Below are 12199 nucleotides of genomic sequence, written 5' to 3'. Positions count from 1 at the left end.
TAATCTGCCCATCCAGATCCTCAGGCTCTTTTCCTCCCTTGAAGCCTCAAGACATGGGGTGACACCATGTCAGCCACAGAGGCGGGCAGCAGGTTACCCTCCCTCCAAGCCTGGCACATGGCCTGAGATTGTACCCCAGCTTTGGTGAAGGGCCACACACCCAGTCTCAGTGAAACCTCACTTGTCACAGGGCTGAGAAGGCAGGAGGGTATGCTTTGCACCCCTGGGGTACAGAGGAGGAGCGACCAGCGACAGCAGGGCTGCTCTGTTCCAGTGTGGATCCTGGCTCGGGGGCGGTGGGGAGTGCAGCTGGAGCTGGCTGGGAGTGTCACTTGGTTCAAGGAGACTTGGAGTGTCCCAAGGAAGGCCTGGAAACGTGGGGGCACCAGGAAATTCCAGGAATAAAGGCTGGACAGGAAGGGACCCAAAAAGACTGATGGCAATCCAAGCCCCCCGTAAGAATCATTGTCCCGGTTGTACAGCCCTGCCTGGGCCACGTTGCAGGTTTGTGTCCCATGGAACACATTGTGCACATTGGAGGGAGAGGACCTGCCCGGGGCCGGATGGTCGGGCTGGGTGGAAGCCACTGGGCTCCATCCCTAAGCCTCCAGGGTTGGCTTCTCTGGCTGGGTCCTTCATTTCGGTTCACAGTTTCTGTTGAGCTATCACATATCCAGAATGCAAGAGGCTAACATTCACACTCACATGGGGTTTCTGCTTTATACACTGAGGCTCAGGCACACACTGTCTGGCACCCTGTTCCTATCACTTGCATTTGGTGGGTGGGTGGTTTCCTTCCAGCATGTGGAGGCACAGCTTGCAGTTTCGTTGGCAGGCTGGGCCCACCCCACAGTTCTTTGTCCCTGTGCTGCTAGACCCTTGTGCCTGAATGAGCCACAGCAGCAGGACAGTCTGAGTGTATGTGTTTATGTAACATTGGCATGACTGCCTGATCAGTTGGCCAGGGCTGGATGGGTAGGGACCCAATCTTGGGTGCCCACGTCCTCTGGGTGACAAGCTGATGGCCCTGGGACATCTCCCTTCCAGTGTCAGGGATGTTAGCTAGAGCAGGACCAGGGTGGGAGAAGAGATGTGTGTGTTTGTGTCCTGACCAACTTGATGTCTAGTTCAGGTGGGCAGGAAGCCCCCTCGTCCTCCCCTCAACCCCACCACAGCTGGGGCAGGAAGAAGCGCCCAGTGTAATCCAAACAGCGATTTCCTGCTGCAGTCTGCCTGCTGTTTTCTTTAGGCCAGCAGCTGAAACCCGAGAGGCTGAGAGGGTGGGGCCAGACAGCAAAAGGATTCAGCCAATCCACACACACACACACACACACACACACACACACACGTATGTACATAAATGCACAGTACAATATACAAATACATATACAGTAAACATACATACATTCTCTGTGCAGCATACACAAACCACCTATGTACTCTCACACCACATATATGTGTACACATTTGAGGGGACTCAAGGACGTTCATGGAAAATGGTATTAAAGGATAAGTTTATTTTGCTGCCAGCAATTTGAGGTCCATAGGAACACAAAGTACTTCAAAAAGCACATGAAAAATTGCAAAAAAAAAAAAAAAAGGAGTCATACGTAGACTTAAATGTTTTTGTGCCAAAATATACTTATGTTTTAGTTCCACTTTCCACAAATGTTTTAAATTCCTCTCCTCATACCCTCACACATTTCCCATCCTTTTTTATTTATTTTCATTTTATCTGAAAAGCAGAGAGATGTTATATCTGCTGCTTTTCTCTCCAAATGCCTTCAACAGCCAGGGCTGGGTCAAGCCAGGGGTCCAGAGAGCCTAGAGCTGTGACTGGCCAGGAACTGGCAGCTGTGCTGCCTCTGGATGTGTCAGGGAGAAGTTGAATAAGAAGTGGAGGAGCCAAGACTCAAACCAAGCACTCCAGCACAACTTAAAGTCCAAGTTAGGAACTTGACCACTGCACCTGATGCCAGTCCAACATCTCACACTGGAGGAATCCCAGCCCTGGCCAGTCTGGACTGCAGCAGCCATGCCTCCTTCACCCTGCCCAGTCCTCCATCTTGCTCACCTGGGCCCTCATCCATGCAGAGTTCACGCCTACCCAGGTACCCGGCTCTGAACCCTTCTCTCCTTCATGGTGGTTCTTCTGGGACTCTGAACCCCTATTTTCCAAGCAGGTGGCATTGCCATGGGCCCTGAACCCCTGGCCTGTGCCCTGGGATAGCACCAAATCTTTCGAAGTCCAATGGTTGCCTGGCATCTAGGGGTATGGAATGACCCTCTTGTCTGGGAGGACCCTCTTGTCTTCTTCCTGGGAGCAGCAGACTGGTCCAGGATAGTGGGGGTGACCTTTGAGGGGCTACCCCCTTCTCATTGACCCACTAAATCAAGACAAGAAGTCCACAGTTGAGACACAGGGATAAGCCCGTCATCTATGATTTTGCCGGGATCTTGCCCACCAACGCTAAGAGCTGCTGCCTCTGAATGCAGCAGGTAGCTGAGCCAGGGGCTGGCATGGGAGGGGAGAGCAAGCCAGCCTTCCCCCACATCCCCCGTTAGCTTCTCTCTGTATGTAATAAGCATCTTCTATTCTCATACCCAGAGCTGGGCAATGTGAGCTCCTGGCCTGCCACTTGTAGCACAGGACAGCTTTAAACAACCCGGGCTTGTGCAGCAGGTGCAGCCTTGCCCATGGTAGGCCATGCCCACAGGACAGACCCCATGCATGGAGGGGTCTGGAAGAGGCAGGGTGGGGAAAAGGCACTTAGGGAGCAAAGGCCACAGCGCCCCCCCACCCTGCTGCTTGTCCTCTCTGTGCTGATGCTCCTGTCCTTGCTGGCCTTTCTTTGGATGATGAGGACCATGGAACAGGATGGATCTGCAAACACAGCCTTTCTGTCACCCAGCCACTCTTCTCACCCTTTACCTACTGCAGAGAAAAGCCCACCCTCGCCCTCTCCCCTGGGACTATGCCCTTTTCCAGACCCTGTCTCTAGGTTTCTGCTTTCTGGGGAGGAGCCTCAGTCCTTCATCCCACAGAAAGATGGGAGCCAACGTGAGCTCACACACACACCTCTTCCACCTGCCTGTCTCCCACGGTCACTGCCTCAGGGGGGCTGCATCGCAAAGGCCAGGGCAAGACTGGGATTGGTCCAGCATGTGCCAGGACATGGCGGACCGTGATTGGCCAACCCAATGACAGGTCATTCTTTTTAGTCAGGGAGGTTGGGTTACTTGGTTGCCACTCCAAAATCTTGTAGAATGTAGGGAAGCTACCGGAAGAAGTAGGGGCTGCTGTGATGTAAAAGGAGGAAAGATTAAGGTGTCAGACACCATTGTGGGTCAGATTGCCGTGGAGGGGTGCTGATGAAATGCCAGACCCCAGGGATGTCAAACATGCCTCAGGGCAGAAGTCAGTGACCTTGGCCTCGGACAGGCAGGGGCTTGGGAGGAGAGAAAAGCTGACGATCAGGCTCCAGTAGGGAGTGGGGGATTCCAAAGCAAGCAGGACAGGCAGAGTTTCCTCAGCTCCAGGCAAGAGAGAAGGTTCTCTATTACAAGGTGGAACGGTTCCGAATGGAATGGACTACAACAGGTGTGGATGAGATCTGTTCTGGGGGCAGGAGCGTGGATGGGGTCCCTGCTCAAGTGCTGCCTGGGGGCTTGGAGGAACGTCAGAGAGCAAGGGGCTAGTGAGGGAGCTCTCCCAGTCCTTCCTAAACACAGACCTCCCATGGCCCAACACCGTGGACAGTGGCCATCTGACAAGAGAAACACAGGCATCGCAGGTACATGGGGAGATGGGGGCAGAGGATGAAAAGCAGTGGGGCTCAGAAGAGGTGAAACGGCAGGCTACACAACCCTCAGCTCCCACCAAGGTCACAGCCACAAGCTGTGGGAGAGGGGAGGTAATGGTGTCCCTCAGCCCAGGCCCCTCCCAGGCAGGGAACCTCCACAGAGCTGGGCCGCTCAGCATTAATTAGAAACACGGCTAATGGCTTGGAAGATTGGCCAGTTGTAGGGATGCTGATGAATAGAGACCTGAATGAGATTTATTCGTAATTATCTCATTTGTCTCCCCCCATTACTCTTTATGGCCGGGATTTATGGGACCATTAGGGGGGACCCTGTCAGGCCAGGACGAGTGTGAGCCCAGCAATGCTTTATAATAATAACAATAATAACGCCACCATCCCCACACCAACTTCATGCAGGACCTGCCTTTGTGGCCTCTCTGTTCCCTGTTGTCCAACTCCAGACACTGCTTCCCCAGACACCATGTCCCTCTCCCTGCAGGGATCCTGGCCCTTAGCCACCTGTGGAGCACAAGCGGGGCCCCCTCCGCTGCCCACACCTCACCCAAGTGTGCCTCTTGATGTCTCTGGACCACCAAGATCACAGTGGGGGGACCTGAGCCCAAAGGTAACACCTTGGGGACCAGGCCGGATCAGTGTCTGATGTGTGCGATGACAATCAGATGTGTCTTCTTCCAAAGAGTTACCATTGCTTCCTTCACTCATAGCGTAAGGGCAGGGTACCACTACACCTGCCCGGAAGCTGATTGGGGCACTCAAGCATGTCATCAAGGGATGCTCACAAGGGGACCCTGTCTATGCCCTGGCTGCACCTGCTCCCGTCTGCCCTCCTGGTCACAGGGCAGCCACAGCAGCCTGCAGCATTTTGCCCTCACACACCCTGAAGTTTCTACTCACACACTTGCCAGTCAGGGGCACATTCAGTCTTAGGCAGGCAGTAGTCATTTGTGCAGGAAGGAATCCCAGGAAACTCAGGAAGGGAGGGGGCAAGAGCCGAAGCCAGCGTCTCAAATTGGTCACTAACCTGAGACAGGCATTTGATTGGTACTTAGGCTGCCCCCTGGGGTTCTTGTACCTGGCTTGAGTCTTGGCTACTTAGTTTCTGTTCTAGCTTCGTTTGAATGCTCATCCTGGGAGGCAGAGGATGGCTCAAGCACTTGAGTTCCTGCTATAGCATGTGGGAGAGCCAGATGGAGTTCCAGGCTCCAGATGAGAGCATTTGGTGAGTGAATTAGTGGATGGAAGCCCTCTCTCTCTTTCTCTCTCTCCTATGTGTAACTCCCTGTTGCTTTGCCTTATAATAAAATGAAAATAAAGAAATCAATCTGTAAAGACCTTGGTCACCAATGCGGGGAGTGGTATTCATTCACACAGGATACACTGCAGGTGTTTACACAACAAAACTGCTGTCACAGTGTGGGCTGTTCTGGGGGGCCCACCTGCCTGCGTTTCTAGTCTGTGTTCTCTGCTGAAGGTGATCCCAGTGCTGCTCTCTGGGAAGCACCCAGGGGCTGCCACTTGCATCCCTCCAGCTTCTCAGAGCTTTATCTGTGGAAAGAATAGATGGTGGCCAAGCTCTTAGGCCGCTGTCTCACATGCGGGAAACCTGGAGGGAGTTGGTGGCTCCTTGCCTTGGACTAGCCCAGCCCTGGCTGTGTGGTCGTTTGGAGACAATAAACCAATGGGATGCAAGTGGCAGCTTAACCCGTGGTGCCACAAGCCCGGGAGCTCTTGAAAGCCTCCCGGGTGCACACGCGTGTGTGTATGTGTATATTAACTCCTTGACACACAGGAGAGTGGACAGAAAGAACAGAGCTTATGTATTTTTGTTCCTAATTTTACAAAAGAAGCCCAGTTGGAGTGGACAGCGACACAGCCGCAACCACAGGTCTGATCCGCAGCACCCTACCTGACTGGGAGCACAGCTCCCTTGCTGCCTGGTGCATCTTGTCCTCTTTTATGTCACGTGTGTGATAACTTGTAACCACTGTGATCTGAAAAGGGTATGGTGGGGCAGGTGCCATGGTGTAGTATATTAAGCCTCTGCCTGCAGTGCCAGCATCCCATATGGGTGTGGGTTTGAATCCTGACAGCTCTACTTCTGGTCCAGCTCCCTGCTGGTGGCCTGCAGAAGGAGCAGAGGATGCTCAGGTCCTTGGCCAAGCAGCACCCTAGGAACTCCCCAGCAGCCTTTCTGGGCCTCAAGCAGCAGGTGGCGGCAGTGCAGCTGGGCTTGCGTGAGTAACTCAGTGTAGAAGCAGAAGGGAGTGCATACGTGAACAGGAGGGGCCATCTTGGAAACCAATTGTAAATGCAAATGAGCCAGGCTCCATAGCCCATTCTGTCTTCGCTCATTCCTTATTAGAAATTCAAGCCAGGGATGGGTGTCGTGGCATAGCGGGCTGAGCTGCTGCTTGCGACGCCAGTATCTTATATTTGATATCTGTTCAAGCCCCACTTGTGGTCTAGCTTGTTGCTAATGTCAGGGGAAGTGATGGAAGATGGTCCATGTGGGAGACACAGGTGGAGTTTCAGGTTCCTGGCTGCCATCTGGTCCAGATTCGCCTTGGTGGCTATGTGGAAAGTGAACCAGCAAATGGCTCTCTTTCTCTGTCTCTTCCTCTGTCTCTGTAATTCTGCCTTTCAAATAAATAATAAAGTTAGGGGCTGGCATTGGGCCATGGGTAAACTGCCACCTCACAGTGTTGGCATCCAATATGGGTGCTGATTTGAGCCCTGGCTGCTCCACTTCAGATCCAGCTTCTTGATAATGTGCCCAAGAGGCCCCAGCACGGTAGCCTGGTGGCTGAAGTCCTCGCCTTTCATGCCCCAGGTCCCATAGGGACTTCCGGTTTGTATCTGACTGCTGCACTTCCCATCCAGCTCCCTGCTTGTGCCCTGGAAAAGCAGTGGAGGACGACACAGGGCCTTGGGATCCTGAACCCAAGTGGGAGACCCGAAGAAGCTCCTGGCTTTGGATCAACTCCCTCTCTCAAATAAATAAATAAATAAATAAATAAATCTTTCTATGATTTTTTTTCTGTCATTAGGGAAGAACTGGAGAATGAATGAATGCTAGGGCACTGTTATCGATCTCAACTGCCTGAGCCAACAGCCATTCAACAGCCTCCGACAGCCTTGAACATGGAACCTTCTAGAACAACATGGATGATTCGTTTAGGACAAATTCCTGTGTCTTATTTAACCTTTCAACACCTGTTTCTTCATCCACAAAACAGCAATAATAATGATATCGACCTTTAGGCACCAAAGACTTACCTAAACCTTTGTGGGTGTCACTTAGAACAGGTTTCCAACACAGTCATTCTACAAGGGGCCTTCAGGAAGTTCATGGAAATAGTGGGCCCAGAAGAAAAGATTTATTTTGGGACAAATATTGAAATCCATGCATGATTTTTTTCATCATATGTGTTTCCCACTTAGTGCTTGGCAATGCCTGGTTTGTTGTGCAGGCTGGGAGCATGCAGGGTAAGCCACACATACAAGCGTGCACACACATGAACACACATATACACCCACATGCACACACATGCACACACAGCTTTCCACATGTTTGGGCTGTCAGCTGAAGGCTCGGGAAGGGGACACAGCCCCACGGTTGGCCAGGCTTGGCAGGGGCAGGGGTGAGTGTTGTATTTAGGGCTAGAGAGATAACACAACCTTATTTTCTGGCTAGAGGCCAGGGAAGAGAGAACATTTATGCTTTAGGATCACTTTCTAAACTTGTAGTGTCCAGCGCAGTAGCCTAGTGTCTTAAGTCCTCACCTTGCACACACCAGGATCCCATATGGGCACCAGTTCCCATTTTTCATCCAGCTGCCTGCTTGTGGCCTGGGGAAGCAGTAGAGGATGGCCCAAAGCCTTGGGATTCTGTACCCACGTGGGAGATCCGGAAGAAGCTCCTGGCTCCTGGCTCTGGATCAGCTCAGCTCCAGCCGTTGTGGCCACTTGGGGAGTAAACCAGCAGATGAAAGATCTTTCTCTCTGTCTCTCCTCCTCTATGTATATCTGACTTTCCAGTAAATAAATAAATAAATCTTTTTTAAAAAGCACACTTCCTGCTGGTAAGCTTTACTGGCTAGTAAGGACCTATCAAATGAGAGAATTTCCCAGGGCCCCAATTGGGTGCCAGAGGACATAATTGGCCCCTAATTACAAAATGTTGTCAAACAGGATGGTCTCTGTTCTTTCATCTCCTCTGTTGCCCCAGCCAAGGCTCTCTGTTTCCCTCCTCTGTTGGCCATGGGAGGGTCGCTGAGGGGGTCCCAGGGCCTCATGCACCTACCATGTGGGTCTCCAGGGCTGAGGCAAGCATCTGTCTTTTCTTCCCCTCGAGCCCTGTCTCTGGGCCCAGGCCAGGACCTGGCTCCCACAGTGGCTTGCAAAGGCTTGTTGGACTGCCCTGGGCGGAGCTGTGGCTACGCCTCCACTGGGCACACAACAGGGTGTGTCCTGCGTGAGCCGACTTCTCACACTGGATCAGAACCCAGCAAGGCTCCCTACCTGTCACAGGTAGAAGATTCTGCCTCCACCTCTGCCTGTACTCTGTCTGGCTCTGAAGGTGGGGACCCCAGAGAAGCTCTGTGGAGCAGCTGGTGTTGGCTCTGGGAAACCTGGAGCAAAGACCAGATAGCAGGTGCCTACAGGGACCAACCAGGCCAGTCAAGCCAAAGCCGGGGCCCAGGGGGTAATGGACATCACCAGGCAGTCCCAAGCACTCATGCACATGCCCAGCCACTGACCGCTTCCGGGAAGTGGAGGCCGGAGTTATACTCAGAACCACCTGGGGAGGAGAGAAGTGAGGAATGAGAGAAGATCTGCAGGCTGGCTGCAGGAAGTGAGAGAGGTTGGCTGAATAGCTCTGAACTGGGCAGGGGAAGGGTTGGGAAGGAACAGATCAGACCAAGAGCCTTATCCTTTCACATCCTTAGGAAACCCACGGGGCTGGCTCTGTGCAGGCAGTCACCTGTGACACCCACATCCCTTGTCAGAGTGCTGGTTCGAGCTGCTCCACTCCTAGTCCGGCTTCTTCTAAGGCACAGGGAGACAGCAGGAGATGGCCCCAAAGCTTGGCTACATGTGAGAGACCCAGTGGCCCAGCATTGGCTGTTGTGGCCACTTTGGGAAGTGACCCAAAGGATGGGAGTGTGTTGGGGGTGTCGGGGGGTGTATGTGTGTATGTGTATGTGTGTGTCTCGGCCTTTTTTTTAAAGATTTATTTTATTTTTATTTGAAAGGTACAGTTACAGAGAGCGGAGAGACAGATTTTCCATATACTAGTTCACTGTTCAAATGGCCCCAACGGCCAAACCTGAGCTGATCCAAAGCCAGAAGCCAGTAGTTTCTTCTAGGTCCCCCACAAGGGTGCAGGGTCCCAGGGACCTCAGGCATCCTCTGCTGCTTTCCCAAGTGCATTAGCAGGAAGCTAGATCAGAAGTGGAGCAGCCAGGACTAGAACCAGTGCCTGTATGGGATGCCAGTGCCACAGGAGGAAGGTTAGCCTGATATACCACAGTGCTGGCTCGCGACTATACCTTTCCAATAAATTATAAATTTATTTATTTACTTATTTCTAAGAAATTACTCATGGAATCAGCATGATACCTAGTGGCTAAGTCCTCACCTTGCAAATGCTGGGATCCCACATGGGTGCTGATTCGTGTCCCAGCTGCTCCATTTCCCATCCAGTTCCCTGCTGGTGGCCTGGAAAAGCAGTACAGAATGGTCCAAAGTCTTGGGACCCTGTACCTGCATCAGAGTCCTGGAAGAAGCTTCTGGCTCTGGGTTGGTTCAGCTCAAGCCATTGTGGAATGAACCATCAGATGAGAGATCATTCTGTCTCTCCTTCTCTCTGTAAATCTTCCTTTCCAATAAAAAAAAAGAAATTACCTACCATGTATTTACTCCACACCTGACACTCAGCAAAGACATGCACCAAAGACCACCTGCGTGTGACCCCACGTGTGTGTGACCCCATGTATGTAAAACGGGGGGCCAGGGCCAGGGTGGCAGTGAGATAGGGAGTAGTTGCTAGTAGGTAGAGGCCTCCCTTCTGGGGTGAGAAGATACTTACAGTTCAATGGTGGGGTGGCCACACGGCCCTGTAACAGGGCCCCAAACCACTGCCTCACACAGGTACACTGAGTGTGCTTATGGCTTATAAACGGCACCCCCAATAAAACTGCCAAGCTGGCAGGGGCTGTCCATGCACCTGGGAATAGTGGCTTCTGCCCTAACAGGAAGTAATACCATCCTCAGATTGGGGGTACCCCCTCACCATGAAGAGGTGAAGGAGAGCTGCTGGACTGGGAGAACAGAAGGAACTGGCTGGTTGGGAGCTGACCTCCCACCCCACCCCACCCCCTGTCATCTTCGCAGGCATCCAAGCAAGTGCACACCCATACCCACCCACCCACCATGGCCCAGAGGCCCCTCTACCTGCAGCCCACCCGAATGCAGGAGGGGAAGCAGCCTTGTTTAGTCCCCCAGGTCCCTGGCTAGAGCTTGCTGGGTGATCATGGGAGATGAGGAGCCTGGATGGGGGCAGAGGAGAGAGAAAGAAGTGGGAAGTGGTGACAGGGGAGGCTTTGCTAACGTTGGGGCTCAGCCACAGTAAGGCCTGGCCAGGGCAGGGGAGGGGCAGCCCAGGAGGAGGCTGAGAGAGGTGGCTGGTAAGGTCAGACCCAAAGAATGCAGCCTGCTCTTCAGCCGAGCAGCTGGATTCACCAAGGTCGAAAGGAACCCATAGCACTCCATAGCACTGTGGAAGGCACATTCCTTTGTCGTCCAAACCCCACCTTTACAAGCCCCTGATAAGAACAATACCTCATATTCCCCGGGCATGACTTCTCTGGCCCGTTGGCTGTACCAGACCAGTGAACCTCCCAATAAAGCTTGTTTTAAGCTCAAGTTTATTCTGTGTGAATTTCTGGTTCTGAACATAAACTTGAGCTTTATACCCAGATCCTTGCAGTCTTTACCCCTCCACATCCAGGGCCGGGAGCCAGTGAGCCCCAGCGGAAGCAGACCAGCCACGACAGGACCCCATCTTGTGACAGCCTTGTTTACTCATTTGTCCAATAAATGCTGCCAGAGCATTGGGGACAGAGCCACCAAGTCCCTGCCTGCATGGAGCTGCCATTCCCTGGCAGCAAACAGGCTGTAAGTCGATAGCATGGGGCACCCCATGGGGTGCTCACCCCCAGGGGTGCTCACCCTCCAGGGCACCTGCGACGAGGAGGGCAGTGTGCCGTTTCACGCATGGGACTGGCAGAAGACCTGACACAGGGGCATCTGGGCAGAGGGGAGGGTGGACGAGGGAGTGGGCCTCAGGGATGACAGGGACCAGCATGGCAGACCCTAGGGGTCACACGTGGTTCCCTGCATGAGGAGCAGCTGCTTCCCCAGCTTAGGCTTTTCCTTGGGGTCCAACTGTCCTGGGCTGGAAGCTCAGCTCTGCCGGTGACCTCTCTACTCCCAGCTGCCTCATCTTCCTGGGGACGAGCAGCTAGAAGCTTGCCCCAGGAACAGGTGTAGGGAATGTGGTGCTGTGTGTTCCAGGCAGTGACTCACCACTCTGGGTAAGCGAGCCCTGGAGGAGAAGGAGAGCCAGCCCACTCCGCCATAACCAGGACCAGCTGTGAGGAGCACAGGCTGGGGAACAGGGAGTGAGTTCTTACACAAGACCCCACCATGCAATCACAACACAGCCTCCGTGGGAGAGGTCTCCCTGAGCCCTGGGTCCTCTTCCAGAAGGAATGTGATTGCCCCATGGGAGTTCTGATCACCAGACTCAAGGAGTCATTTGTTTTCCTGGTAGATAAGAACCTTGCTGGTGGCCAGTGTCCGCCTCAGGGGGTGGGGGTTGTGGAGGGGAATTCCAGGTCCAGGCAGAACCTTGCAGTACTGCCACCTTGCCCGTACTGCCACCTTGCCTGTAACTGCCAGACCAGCCGGAGTCCACCTAGCCATCGTAAACTCCCCAAAGAGCATCATCACCGAGCAATCAAAGGACGGTCACGAGCGCCACTGACCAACCAGAAGCTGCACACGAGCTGACCGTGCGCACACCTTCAGCTCCAGTTCCAGTCTTTAAGAACCCCCTTCTCCCTGGGGATGTAGCCTTGGCTGCCTGGCCCCTCGCTCCACTCTTTACAATAAGCACCCACTTTTCTTCCACCAAAGTTAGTGAACATCCAGCAAGCCATGCCAGGTTTTGGGGGTCCTACAGCAATGTCTCCTGCTGGTTTGGGGTGTTGTTCAGTAACAACTCCAGATCTGGAGGAGTCAGGTGAGGAAGACAGGCCCCCTCCCTCTTGTCTTACCTTGCATTTGTCACCCCCACCTTCCGTTCCAGA

Source organism: Ochotona curzoniae, unplaced genomic scaffold (genome assembly GCF_017591425.1).
Source record: "Ochotona curzoniae isolate NIBS_2020 unplaced genomic scaffold, NIBS_Ocur_1.0 patch341, whole genome shotgun sequence".
NCBI classification, from domain to species: domain Eukaryota; kingdom Metazoa; phylum Chordata; class Mammalia; order Lagomorpha; family Ochotonidae; genus Ochotona; species Ochotona curzoniae.
This window is presented reverse-complemented; position numbering follows the sequence as displayed.